Source organism: Prionailurus viverrinus, chromosome B4, assembly GCF_022837055.1.
Source record: "Prionailurus viverrinus isolate Anna chromosome B4, UM_Priviv_1.0, whole genome shotgun sequence".
Classification (NCBI taxonomy): domain Eukaryota; kingdom Metazoa; phylum Chordata; class Mammalia; order Carnivora; family Felidae; genus Prionailurus; species Prionailurus viverrinus.
The window spans coordinates 995,990-1,010,855 of record NC_062567.1 but is presented as its reverse complement, the minus strand read 5'-3'; the positions used below and the strand labels follow the sequence as shown (position 1 = coordinate 1,010,855).

General features: G+C 44.8%; 1 long non-coding RNA gene across 1 annotated transcript; it reads left to right on the top strand.

Moving 5' to 3' along the window:
* Positions 1-356: 356 nt before the first annotated feature.
* LOC125171055 (uncharacterized) lies at positions 357-4,225 on the top strand. Its single transcript, XR_007154174.1, has 2 exons — positions 357-680; positions 2,781-4,225. It is a non-coding gene; the product is annotated as an uncharacterized LOC125171055 (long non-coding RNA).
* Positions 4,226-14,866: the final 10,641 nt, after the last annotated feature.

The following is a 14,866-nucleotide window of genomic DNA, read 5'->3' as shown; positions in this document are numbered from 1 at the left end:
GACCAAAACTATTATGAAATCTAACTTTAGACTATGTTCAAAACATCTTCTTAGTAGAGGAGGAAAATATAGTTTGAGTTTCAAAAATACTCAGCATTTCCTACCAATCACGTTCAAGTCAAAGTTAAGAGGCTGCATCATACGTGCAAGGGGTTTTCAAGAAACGGAGGGATTTTACCTAAATGTAACAACCCATGTGCCTCCGAGAGAGAGAGAGAGAGAGAGAGAGAGAGAGAGACAGAGAGACAGAGAGACAGAGACAGAGACAGAAGTCAGGGAAGTCGCGCCCCGGTGGGGTGGGGTGGGGTTTTTAAGCTGCTGCAGCAGTTCCGGGTTTAGGTCCGGGTGGGCCTTTTTCGCGCCAGGTCGTGCTGTCGCTCGGTGATTGGTTGACCTTCAGTTCGTTCTGGCGCGCCGCTCGGGGCTTTCTGTTGGGGATTTTCCACTGGCAAGATGGCCATCCCCTCCACTGTGGTTCCAGGGCCATCCTGACATTCCAGCCTCTTACTGGTGATAATGGGTGGCGGATCTGATCTGGCTGCTTCCTGCGGGTGCAGGGGCAACGTCATGGTATGTGGGGTCTGAGGTTGGAATGCGCGAATACGGCCGGACCACCATCTGGTGAAATGCAACCTGGGAAACTTCATGAATTCGTTTCCGTATGAAACGGAGAAAACAAGGTAAGAGCATAAGTATTATACAGATAGCAACTAGTGGGGTGACTGTGGGGAGGAGCCAAGTTAGAAGGGGTGATGGCCACCAGGAGGTTAGGGGGTCTGAGGATCCTGGGCAGGCGGATAGGGTTTTTTGGATTTCTTTTATGTGTTCTATATTGGTTTCAACGAAGCCTGATTCATTGAGGTAGTAGCAACATTCCTCCCTCAGGAACAGGCATGTTCCCCCTTTTTCTGCTGTCAGGAGATCTAGGGCCCATCGGTTTGGTAGAGTACCTGTGCTAGGGAGTTGATCTGCCTTTGTAAGGCGGTTAGGGAGGTTGCTGAGGCTTCTGTTGTGATTTGGAGCCTGACAGATCCCCGGAGGAGCTAATGGAGTGTATTAGGGAGCCGGTCCCAACCCCGGCGGCCAGCAGGGAGGTGGCCAGGGATAGTCCGACCATTAGTGGGAGGAAAACGGCTCGTTTTTGGAGGTGGAATTCGAGGAGTTGATGGAGTTCCTCCTGTCCATTTAGGGTGAGTTGGAGGATGATGGTGACTGGGAGACAGAAGCGTTTTTGGGTATTTGTTTATGAGCTGTGCCATTGCACCAATAGAATCCCCCTGGGGGGGGATTGTGGCTAGGCATAGGCAAGGGGGAGGGGCAAGGTAACTTGATTTTGGCACCCAACAAGGGGGCAAGGGGTAGAGAATATGATAGAGGTGTATCCATTGAAGTTTTCAGATAGGTAAAAAATCCACCTATAGGAGGGTTGTGAGGGTATAAGGGGGAAGATGTTAGCGAGGAGTAACAGGGGAAATATCATCATGATATATGAGTATGGTTAGCAAAAAGGTAAAGAAGGAAATTTTGGCGGGGGAGAAATCGGAGAGAGTTCCCTGAAGCCAATAGTCGGAGACCCAGGAGAGGAATGAGGAGAAGGTGGTAGGGTCGGATGTGTGGGAGAGTTGTAGCTTGTGTAGTATCATGAGTGTGAAGGTGGAAAACCGAGGGGAAGCGTCAGTCATGAAGGGATTTGTCGAGTTAATTTGAGGGTAAGGGGGCCAGTTGGTTGGGAGGTCCACGACTCTTCTGGTATGGGGGGTAAAGGTGGGGCTCTCTTGAGGTTGGAGGTATGAACCCATGGGGTGTGGCCCAATAATTTAGCAGCCGTGGGGTTGTGAGTATGACTGTGTAGGGACCCCCCATCGGGGGGCAAGGGTTGGTTTTTGTCTTACTCGAAGGAGCACCGAGTCTCCTGGGTTTACAGATAATGGGGGAGAGGAGAGATCTGTGGGAGCTGGTAGAGTGAGGTCACCGTAATGTCGGATCAGGTGGCAGAGCAGGCTGAGGTAAGGAAGATAGGCAGCCAAAGGAGGAGGATCTTTTGGTAGGGGTTGGGGTAACAGGCAGGGTTGCCCGTACAGGAGTTCAAATGGGCTGAGGCCTGTGGGTCCTCGGGGAGCGGCTCGGAGTTGGGTGAGTGCTATAGGTAGGAGTTGAGGCCAAGAAAGCTGAGTCTCTATGGGGAGTTTAGTGAGATGGTCTCTTATGAGGCCACTGGCCCTTTCCACCTTACCCGAGGACTGGGGGTGGTATGGTATGTGGAGTTTCTAAGTAATACCCAAAGCTTTGGAGACCTGTTGGGTGACCGCTGAGATGAAAGCCGGCCCGTTGTCAGACCGTATCCTTTTTGGTAGACCAAAGCGGGGAATGATGTCCTTGAGTAGGATCTCAGCCACTGTGGAGGCCCCTTCAGATGAGGTGGGGAAGGCTTCTATCCACCCTGTAAAGGTGTCAGTTATAGTAAGGAGATACTATAATTTTTTGTGTTTTGGCATGTGAGTAAAATCTATTTGCCAGTCTTGGCCCAGGAGGTGGCCCCGCCTCTGATGAGTGGGGCCTGGGCGCCTAATTCCCCCTTGCGGGCTGGTACGTTTGTTGGTACGCTTTGGTGATCAGCTGTCGTAGGCGGGGATGGTACATAACGGGCTCAAGGAAGTGGAAGGTGACCTCCGGCCCAATGTGTAGGGTTTTGTGAATTTTTGTTAGTAGGGAAGGGGCTAGGTTATTTGGGAGGGCCAAATCCGTACTAATACAGTAGTGCTTCTTTTGTTTCCCTAAAGCCAGGGAGAGGGGCTTCTGGATTCTTCCAGGGAACAGGTGGACATCCTCTCCCTGGAGCGCCAATAGCCGGCAGCCCAGTCGACCTGTCTGTACCCGAGCAGGGATCTGTCAGAGCTGGCCTGGGGACGCGGAGCCGTAGCTGTGTCCCCGCTCGGAAGCGTCAGGCACTTGTGACATCCCTGCCAGTCCAGACTCGCACTGTGTTGCTGGCATTGCACCCAGGAGGCCCTGAGACGGGCAGGGTCCACAGCTACTGTGCGGCCACGGCTGTGCCAGCAGGAGCAGGGGGGTGCCAAGGGACGCGCCGGAGCCAGTCACGGCGTCCCGCCACAGGTTCAGGCCCAGCGCTGTTACAGTGGGGGTGACGAGGAACGTAGAGAGGTGGAACCGCCATAGTAGGTGGTTAAGTAAAGGGTGAAAACAAAGGAGCCTTCCGTCCTTTAAACAAGCCCCTTTCAAGTCTCAACACAAGAGTTGAGCAGAGGAGTGTGTGAAGAAGGTGTGGTGTGCCCATACAAGCAGGGTACCGTCGGCTTCTAAAGACCAGAGATTCTGCAGCGTGCGGCCACACAGAGGGATTCTGTGCGATACGCCAGATACAGAAGGACGGATACCGCATGGTTCTTCTTACAGTCAAATTCGTAAAATCAAAGACTGGAATGGCGGTCAGCAGGGCCTGGGGAGGGGAAGAGGGGAGTTGTTAATCAAGAGGCAAAAGGTTTCAATTAAAAAAGATGAAAAAGCTGTAGAGATCTGCCATGTGCCATTGTGCCTATAGTCAGTGATAATGTATTATGCTCTGAAAATTTGTTAAGAGGGTAGATCTGATATTACGTGTTCTCGCTACAATTAGATTTTCTTTTTAAAAGGAGCTGGGGTGGGGGAGCACATATCTCATGACCCGTGTTATGGGCTGAATTGTCACCCCCCCCCGCCGCCCCCTACAGAATTCATGTTGAAATCCTAACCCCTCATAGCTCAAAATGTGGGTGTGTTTGGAGACAGCGTCTGAAGGAGCCTGGGACACACTCCTCAAAATGTGCGGCTGTGGCACGTGGTTATTTGAACGGAAGGCACTTAAAAGACAGCAGGTGCAGGGAGAGGCTTCCTCTGAGCTCCCCTCAGGTGCCTGAAGACACATCCTCCAGAAGGACCTCAGGGTCCTCGGTCCCCTCCCTGGGAGCTCTTGTCACAGAAGAGGAACTGAGAAGTGGGTCCCACACCCAGAAGACTGTCACCCTCCCGTCTGTCCCTCTGAGGACCCAGCCATCCCCCCTAACCCGTTCACTCCCCCTGAGATGCCTGCACCCCTTCCCTCCTGTACCCGGATGGCGTGTGAGCTCTCAGACCCCACTGCCCTTTGGGGTATTTACCTTATGTCCTGGGATGCCCCCGTGCACATAATAGTAAAACTTAATAAATGTGTATACCTTTCTGCTGTTAATCTGCCTGTGGTCGGTGTATTTTATAGACCCAGTTTTCAAACCTAGGAGGGTAGAGGGGGGATGTCTTTCCTCCCTTGCACGTCTTCACAGAGATAATCAAGCTAAAATGAGGCCATTAGGAAGGGTCCTAATCCAAGATGGCAGATGAACTAGCAAGAAGAGGAAATTTAGACACAAAGATATACACAGAGGGAGACCAAGTGAGGACAAGGGAAAAGACAGTCATCTGTTCTCCAAGGACAGAGGTCTCAGAAGGAACCGGTCTTGCCAGCCCCCAGAACTGGGAGACGGTACGCTGCAGTGAAGTCACCCAGTTTGCAGCGCTTTGTCGCAGGAGCCCCAGCAGAGTGACGCGCCCTTCCTCCCCACGCTCCCTGGTGTCAGGGTGGTTGGGGGAGCAGAAATCCACGCACACGCCCCTCTCCCCTAAACCCTGGAACTCGGGGCCCCCTGTGTTAAGGGGAAGGAGGCAAGGGTGACAACCAGGTGAGATGAAAATCACATACGAGATGGGAACTTGCAGGTGAATCCACTTAAAAATGACTAGAAATGTTTAAAAGTTGATAAAAGGCAGCAAAACACAGAGGAAAACCATCACTGGAAAAGTCACGTTATTAGCCTCTAAGAGTTGAGGTTGCAAAATATACCATAATCGTAAGTTATCTTAACGTGTCAAAACAGTGAGAAACCAACGGAAGAGTGATGACTCCAGAGCTGTGATGTGCGCCCCAGGGCCCTCGCGTCAGAGGCGCAGGGTGTGCGAGCGAGCAGGAGTGGGCCTCGGCCTGACCCTGCGAGCGAGCTCGGGCCCAACGAGAGAACCCGCCGCATTTCTCGGTTGAGGCTTCTAGTGCGTATTGAGACTTGATCTGTTAGTTTTTGTTTTGTTTTGTTGAGTAGGATACATGTCGGATGCATACGTATTGGCCAGGCTCACTTCCTCTGACTTGTTCTCAGGCTCGGAAGTTCTGCGAGGGAGAACACGGTGGCCTGGGTCGGGTGGCGGTACTGACGTCTGTGTCAGAGAGAGCCCCAACCTCCTTCTTTCCCTTCCTTGGCCATCTTCTCAATCTTCGGCTCTCTGGACGTGTTCCTCCTCAGAGGCTTCCCTTTCTGCCTGTTACACGTCAACCTTCCTTGATTAGTCTTAGCAAGCCATTAAAAGTGTAGTTCAGAGCTATGTTCCCTGCTCTCCTTCACAGAACGAGTTGGCTATCCAGTAACCTGCTGGTTTTTGACTTTTGTTGTTGTTGTTGTTTTCCCCCATCCTCTGTCTATAATTTGTTCATTCCATTACTAGTTCTCGCACCTCAACTGATTTCTTGTCAAATTGGTCAGTGGTTCTTGGTAAGAGAAAGCATACGGTCTGCATCTTAGATACGTTGACCTGTTCCCCGCAGTGCGCAGTCATGTGCTGGGGACGCTATCAGATGTTGCTAATAATGCGGTGGCGATGCTGCTCCTTCCCCGTCTACGCTCCAGTGGAGCCTGCACATGCGTTTGCCTGAAGTGTTGATGATAGGGTGTTTGCGGTTGTCGTCGGTGGCTGGTGGGGCAATTTGTATTCTCTCAGAGGGAAACTCCATCGATCTCTTTCTGTTTGTGTTCCCGAGCAGGGCTCCCTGACCTAACTTTTTTATAGGATTTCTGCCAACTTCAACTTGTTGGAAGGAGTGATTTACTATTCTAAGCATAAATGTTAGCAAATTGTGGTGTGAATCTACACTTTTCATGACATTTGCCAAGAACATGTTTATACCATGAAGCCTCTATCTCCACCCATAAAAGGCCTCCAGGGAAAAGCCATTTCACTTCTGGAACCAATTTAGAATCAAATGTCGGGCTGGAACTGGTATCTCTTCCCTTAGCTAGTTATTTTCTTCTTTCTCATCACACAAATCCATTAATATTCTAATTTAAGAGCAAAATGAATTCTCAAGTGGTAGCTGACGGTTTCCAGCTAAAAATATAATTCTGCCCTAGCCAAATTTTAGGTCAGCAAATAAAGTTCACTGTGTTAACAATTAAAAGAAACAAAACAGGCAGGAGAGGTGTTTGATTGGATTAGGTTCAAGGCCTTTTAAAACTAGTTTATGTTCACAGGACAGAGTTATAATGTACTGGGAAATACATAAGGTCTAGGGCAATTGCTGAATTTTGTTTATAGTGGAGAAGGAAAAATGCTTTGGTGAATAAATGTATTTTAAAAGAATCAGATATTCTAAGCTTCTTCCTTGGTGTTTCTTCTAGGAAAGAAGTTTAAGATGCAAGAAGCAAGAAAACACAAGTTTTACATGATTTTCTTTCTTTGGAAGAATTTCCTAAGTTTCTCAAGTAGATAAAGACCCCTTCCTCTCCCTCTCCCTTCTTAATTGTTTATCTAGTTCTTTATTCTCTCGATACTCAAGTTCATTCCACATCACAGAACAAAATATGATGCTTAAGCCCAGAGTTCCTGCTAACAGTTTGGAATTGGGCTATTTTCCTTAAAACGTAAATGTGGAATCTCAACAACGGTACCTGGGAAATTTATTGATAATAGACAAAAGGGAATCTTATTTTCATTCGCGAAGCTCACGATATAGATTCTCACCTTTTGTACACGGGCATCTAGTAATTTGCTTCCCTTGACCACGTGCCCTTTTTACTCAGTTGCATGTCTTCTGTGGCTTGAATCTGAACTCACCAGAGAGCTCTGCTAACAGTTCCCAGGTCACTTTTTAGCAGGTAGAGCAAGAACAAGAAACTTGTCTCTGTGGGCACGGACAGTTTTTCCCACCTAAATTCTGTGTGGAACTTCTGTATTCACAGCAAGATGGTGTTGTTCTCCACTCCTATTGACTTCCTACACTAATATCAGCAGCCAAGACGCTCTAAAGGACAGCACTCTTGAAGTTATTTATAAAAACAGCATAGTGTTCCCTGAAAAGTGCCACCCTGCCCCCTGCTTATTATTTTGATGCTCTTCTTTTTAAAGCCTTGAAAAAAACTGCCTAATTTGAGGCTCCTGCTGGAAATGAAACAAGTCTTTTGGACTGGCCCCCCCCTCCCGCCCATTCCTTTCCTGCAGGCTTCCTGAGGGTGATGTCATCTGGACACATGGAAACTTATTGTTCCAAGAAGACTCTCTGAAGTGTCCTTTGTTGGGATGCCCGGGCCCACGGTTCACAAGCCAAGGAGATTGGGTGGTGATGGCATTCTGCCATTGGACCGGCTTCCTGGGCTGAACAGGACCGCACAGAAACATCTCCACGGGACGCTGCCGCTCAGGAACCCCATGCATGACACCCAGCCACGGTTGTTTTGTTCGGTTCCATTCCCATAGATGTTACATGAACCAGTATTACAGCAAACACCATTTTCCCCTCCCTCGACCACCACCCCCAGCCCCATGCAGCTTGCCACATGCTGGCTGCGCTGTCCGACCCTTCTAATCCCCGGAGGACAAAGAGAGTCTGTGTGGTACAGACACAGCCCGGCTCCCTTCCTCCTCAGACTCACACCCATCTCCCCATAGGTGCTGCCCTGTCTCACAGCTACTTCTGCTGTGTACCTTCTTTGTGTTTTGTTTGGGTTTTGAAAGAGGTAATCTGTTTCTTAGAGAATTATCCTCGGATTGAGAAAGGTGGTGCTCTGAGATCCTGCCTTTTAGCAGGGGCCCTGGGAAAGAGAAGAGCCTCGAGACTCTTCCATGGAATAATTGCGGATGGGAGTAGTTTTTACTTCCCATGCATACTTGAGACGTAGTGGCAGACCGTGAGGGACAGGCGTTAATGGCCCTCCTTGAGGTTGAAAAGAGGCTGAGTGGCCTACAGAGATTGGAGCCTCCCCCACCCATCCCCCGTTGCTCAGAACACCCAAGTGATGCAACGACTAGCAAAATCTTTAGGTGTAAAGGGGTTTTCATTGTTTCTCGTAGTAATTTTTTTTTTGTTTTTATTCTTTCAACTGGAAAATTATTCCCACTGAAAATTTTCAATCATTACACATAAAACGATGTTTAACAAGGACTGTTCAGCACTTGGAAGCTGTGAAAATCTTCTCACACTCTCAAAACATCTGTAACCCCCCAGTGGAGTTTTGGCTCTCACTACTCTCCTCGCTTTCCAGTAAAAACACAGGAGAATGGCACTTCCTCACCAACACTGTGGTGCACAGCCATCATCTTGGGAAGAAACGAGTAAACACATTACTGAACGGCAGCATGAAGGAAGAGACACAGTCGCCTGGTTGTTTCAGTAAAAAACACAGGGACTTGGTGGACTGTGTTCAGGCAGGTTAGGGTTTATGCACCCCCACATACACACATGCACGCTGACAAACATCTTTAAGAAGAAAATTTATCTTTCTGTTTTTAGAGAGGAAGAATGTTAAGCTCAAAGAAGTGAACAGCTTCCCCAAGGTCATGTACGTTTTTACAAATATATATTTATATTGTATCCGTATAGCCCGGTTGACTGTATGTTGATGGGAGGAACAAGTGAGGGACTGAATTCACATGTTTTGTGCTACTTAGGACTGCTTACACTTTGTCTGACACACTGACGACCAGGCCTCCATTCTTTATGATTTACCAATCAATGAGTTTGCTAGGAAAAAAAAAAAAAAAAAAAAAAGCAATGAAAGAAAGCCTCTCACATTTAAAATACTACTTTTCTGGGCATTTTAATGTAACCACATATTAATTTTACAATTTACAAATATTTTAAAATATAACTTGTTGTTAGGTAATGAATATTAATTTTGCATCTATTGCTTAGTAAGGTGTTTCTGCAGCTAACCCTAGCTGTAGAAAGCCCTAACTTTTCCATATAGTTGAAGCTAGTATCTTGTTAAAGTTGTACACGAACAAGTAACAAAAGGATTAAAAATAGCCAGTTGCAGGTTGATTGCATATGTTTTTGTGATATCCTCTGATAATCTACCTAAACAAGAATTAATATTGTTTCATCAGATGGTTTTGTTTACTATGACCAAAGCCAGTTAATGCCTCAGAACTTCAACAATGAAATTGTTTGCAAACACCATTGCAGGAGAAAACTATGTCTCAGACGCTGTGTTTGTCAACAGATCAATTATTAAAAAGAGGAGGTGTACCTGGGGGCTCAGTCGGTTAAGACTCCGACTTTGGCTCAGGTAATGATCTTGCAGTTCGTGAGTTCAGCCCCCCATCAGGTTGTGTGCTGATATCCCAGAGCCTGGCGCCTGTTTCGGCTTCTGTGTCTCCCTGTCTCTCTTTCCCTGCCTCTCCCTGACTAGCACTCTGTCTCTCTCTCTCTCAAAAATAAATAAACATTAAAAAATTTTAAAAAGGGCAATGCTCAGGGCACCCGGGTGGCTCGGTAGGTTAAGTGTCCGACTCTTGATTTTGGCTCAGCTCGTGAACTCATGGTTCTTGAGTTTGAACCCTGCATCAGGCTCTGCACTGACAGCGTGGAACCTCCTTGGGATCCTCTCCCTCCCTCTCTCTCTGCCTCTTACCTACTCTTCTCTCTCTCTCTCAAAAAAAATAAGTAAACATTTAAATGTTTAACTGACATTCAAAACATGCATCGTGCTGACATTGGGAATCCACAATGAAGCAAATCTGAGGTGCATTTCACGAAAGGACCTTATGTCATTGGGATTCTGTCTGGGATCGCCTAGGAGCTGGGACCTGTATGAAAGGAAGCACGTTCATCTCAAGCCTCCAGCAGCTTTTCAGGAAATTTCCTTTCTCATCTTCTTTCTCTTCTGGACTATTATCCTGCAACCAGATTCTTCTGCTCAAGAAAATCATACAGGGATCTAGTTCATCTTGTAGTGGAGAACAAGAGAGGATACACACATTGATCAAGGACTCTCTTTGTAGCAGGCATTTTATATGTATTATCCTACTTAGCAACAAAACATACCTGAGATAATGGATAATGTAATAGTCTCCCCACCTTTATGCATGGCCCAGCCAAGGCCAATGTCATTTATATATTTTCCTTAAGTTACCATCAAGTAAGCACTAAAGAAACCCTTTAAAACATATCCTATTTTTTTCTCCAATGCTTAACTTCTTTTCACCATATCACCTAATTCGACATAAAGAATTTAATACAGAATTTTTTAGGACCACCTGGAAAGAACAGTATTTAACCCAAGGGAAGCCATTTTGCAGAATGAAAGTTCAGGCTTTAGGACAGCAATCTGGGGAGAACTCCTTGGAGGTCAGAGATTTCAAGGCTTTTTTCATGCAAATCATTTGTCAGCTCTCTCTCCTTTTATACACCATCATTCTCAAAATGTGTGCCCTGAAAACTCCTTTATAGTCTTTAAATTTATAGCAGACCTCACAGAGGCTTTAATATGAGTTATATCTATCGATATGTACTGTATTAGAAATTAAAACTGAGTATTTAAAAGTGTATTTATATAATAATCCATTTAAAAATACCATAATAAATTCATTATGGGTTAACATAAATAACGTTTTCATATAACTGTTTTCTAAAATGCAAAAAAAAAGATGGTAAGAATAATGGCACTATTTCATGTTGCAAATCTCTTGAGTAATGGCAGATAGCTGGATTTTCATGTCTGCTTCAGCTTCCACCTGTTGAATGTGTTGCTTTTGTTGAAGTATATAGAAAATTATGTCCCCAGAGGCACATAGTTGGAAATGTAAGAAGTGTTTTATTTTATTTTTATTATTGTTTTCTTAAAGGGTTTTTTTTTAATGTTTATTTTGAGAGAGAGAGAGAGCAAGAGCAGGGGAGGGAGAGGGAGAGAGGGAGACACAGAATCTGAAGCAGGGTCTAGGCTCCAAGCTGTCAGCACAGAGCCCAATACAGGGCTCAAACCCATGAACCGTGAGATCATGACCTGAACTGAAGTCGGATGCTTAACTGGCTGAGCCACCCAGGCACCCATGCAAGAAATGTTTTAATATATTTGTGAATATTCTTTGATAATACACCAAAACTCAACAAGTGGTCATTTCTTAGAGATTAGTTCTGGTGTGGAAACTGAAACCATGTCAGTGAACTTTTCACACTCTTTTCCGTGAAAACCCACTGATTCTTGCTGGTTTGATACCATGTATTGCTCGTTTATAAAATATTGACTCACTGGCTTGTAAGGATCTTCCTGGAGTTGAAATACTTTTGTCCGTTAGTCATTCCTCAAGTAAAAGTGGCGTCCCATAGAAAGTGGCTGCCGGGCTTGTCACCAGGTACACAGAGCCTTTCCTCAAGGTGACTGCTGTGTTTTGGTACAGGAGAAACGCTTTCTGTGCACTTCCTAGTTTTTATTTCCAAAAAAGGAAAAGACGTTTTCAAGAATGAAGATTTAATTAAATTAATATTTTGTACAGATTCAGCAGGGACATTCTTAAATACAACTGGCTTTTTATTTTTTCTTTTTCTGCGAGCACACCAATGGAGAACCCATCAACTACCAATAGAATTCAATGCCAGTGTCTTGATTTTACTCACCATTGCCTTTGGATTCTAGCGAAACTTTGTAAAAACACTGTGTCAGGTGCTCAATGTCTGTGTGTGTGTGTTTTTTCTTTATGAAGGAATGAATACAAAATATTTGTGTGTGCACCTCATCCAGTTATCTGACAGAATTACTGTGGGATCTCAAGGAAAATGCTACTTATAAGTGGCAAAAAAGTACACAAATGCAAAATACTTGAAAGTTGTCATGTCTAATCCATTTAAGTTCCTTTCAGTAATATTCAAGAAATATCTGGGATCAAGAGTATCATATTTAATGTCGCTCATTTGTTTTATATGTGACCCCTTACCTGCCCCTTATTTCCACTCTTGCCTGTGTGGGCTGAAGTATTTGTCCTACTTATTCTATGATCTGTTTTGAGCATTGAGTGAATTCAGAGCCACGAAGGCACACTTGCAACATCACTATGGATCCGTTTATTGAATGCAAGATGTTGTATGATCTTAGACAACAGTAATAATGAAGAATAATGCTCCAATTATGAGGTTGGGGGGGAAAGGACTCATAAAAGATAAGGCATTTGAACTTTTTGAGACTTTTTTATTAACTTTTTGAGACTTAAGCAATAATACTAACAAAGTCAAAGAGGTGTGATCATACGGAGTGCTGGGTAACAATGTAGGATATAGATTTTATGGGTGATTACACCTAAGTGGTGTCCATCAAGGGGAGATTTAAACTGAGGCAACCTGGACAGATCTAGAACAATCAGAGAAAGGATGATATGATCCAATGTCTTTTTTAATCATGCTTCTTTTAGTGGCAGTGTGGGTAACAGATTAAAGACATTAGGCAAGAAGGAATAAAGAAACTATATTCCATGCATGAAAGGATGGAGATACTTGTAAATGAAATAAACTAAAGTATTTTAACTTAGGTAGAAAATTATTACTGTGGGCCACTGAAAAGTAGAAACACTATGGTAATACCCTTTCTAGATGATATAGGAACTGGTATGTTTAGGGTGTTGGACTTATGGGACTGCATTACACACATCTGGGCACAGCTCTGATTGGGTTTTGTTTTTGGTTTTTTGTGTGGTAGGCTAGAAGAAGAAACAGAAGTAGCGGTTACTTGGGGCACCTGGATGGGTCAGTCACTTAAATGTCCAACTCTTGATATCGGCTTTCAGCTCAGGTTGTGATCTTGCTGTTGTGAGATCAAGCCCCATGTCGGGCTCTGCACTGATAGCAACAGAACCTGCTTGGGATTGTCTCTCTCTCTCTCTCTCTCTCTCTCCCTCCCTCCCTCCCTCCCTCCTTCCCTCCCTCCCTCTCTTTCTCAAAATAAATAAATAAACTTAAAAAAAAAAAAAGCAGTTACTAGTCACAGATGACAGAATCTTCCAGAAGACAAATGGTCTAGAAATCCTGTGTCTTTCCAGCAAACACCTTCATTTACTCACTAGCTAGTGAGAAGCGTGTTCCATCCCTGTTCTCTACTCCTGCAAATAACAGCACCGATAATTTCAAGATGTGAGGCTTCGTACTGGGGGATCTTAATCCTTGCTAGTTGTTAGCCCAACGTGTTCCCTCACTGGATTGAGAACTCTCCTGATTAGCACAACACTCCACAGCATGCTTTCAGCTGCAGATCACTGTCAGGTTCAGAATAATTGCAGCAGCTATTTTTAAAATGCTGTAATTAAAAATAGTCTGGCAATAGGACTGCTGATTGTCCTAATGCTTCTCCCTTTTAGACATCCATCAATGTTGCTGTTTAGATTGCATCTATAGTGCATTTATGATCATGAAATTTTAAAAATATCTCATATTTATTGTTTTGTAGACATTAGGCAAGGGCTGAAGACTTTAAAGCCATTGTCTTATATGATGTTCACATGATGCTTAGGACCTTGCAGATGAGGACATTTGCAACAGAGAGGTTAGATGACTTTCCTGATGGAACACAGCGTAGGTGATGGAGCTGGAACCATATTCAGGTTTCTGATTCCAACAACCATGATTCCAACAACCTTCCACAGAGGATGTGTCTACTATTCATAACTAGGCATGTGTGCAAAATGCAGATGAAGTAATGTGTAAATCTCAAGAACATGGAATACCTATTTTCACATTATTTTAAATAAAGTTAAATAATTACGTCTATTCAATGATTTAGACCAGTATTGCTCATAATAAAAAAAGACTGTATTTAGAAGCCACTGAGGACCTACTATGTGCCAGTCACTGTGGGGAGTGACTTTGCCTCTTCCATCTCACTTAATCCAGGAGCAGTAGAAATCTTTGCCAATGTTTTCTGAAGAGGAAAATCTACACTCGAGTGCTCACAGCAGAGCCAGGATTTGAACACAGAGGTTTCGACACCAAGTCTCAGTCATGTACATGATGTGAATATAAGCCATTTTTAGGAACCCAGCGTATTTCTAGAACCATTTTCATCATCTTTAAAAAATGCAACCATGTAGGGTTGCCTTTACACATCATCAGAAACGAAGTACTCACCTCCTAAATATAAAAGTTTATGAATGAGAAAGCCAGGCAGAAGATCCAAAGCCTTCTCCAGGTGAGGACACATGGAACATGTAGGGTCCCCTTATGCATTTGTCCAAGTGGCCTTTGCAGATTTGCTGCAAATGATCCATGTTCTTTGGGGGCAAAAGGTAAAGAAAGAGAGATTAGCAGCTAAGTTAATGATCACCGTATCTCTGGAAAAAGTGCTCTTCACGGTAACCCTGTGAGGCAGAAAAAAAAAAATTCTGTCCAATTTACAGTGGAGGAGAATTACGCAAGTCAATTCACCAAGCTCCCCGGACACCCCACTGATGAGGGTTTTTTTTTAAGTTTATTTATTTATTTTGAGAAAGAGAGGGAGGGAGGGAAGGAGGGAGGGAGGGAGGGAGAGAGAGAGAGAGAGAGAGAGAGAGAGAGAGAGAGAGAGAGAGAGAGAGACAATCCCAAGCAGGTTCTGTTGCTATCAGTGCAGAGCCCGACATGGGGCTTGATCTCACAACAGCAAGATCACAAGATGTACCTCAAAATGTACATCTTGATTTTGCTTAAGATAGGCTTTGCATTTTATTCACCAGAACATGTAAAGTTATTGTTAAACATTAAACATAAGCGAGTGAAGTATATTGAGGTTTGCAAGAAGAAAGGAAAGAGTGAGAAATAGAAATCTCTCCTCGT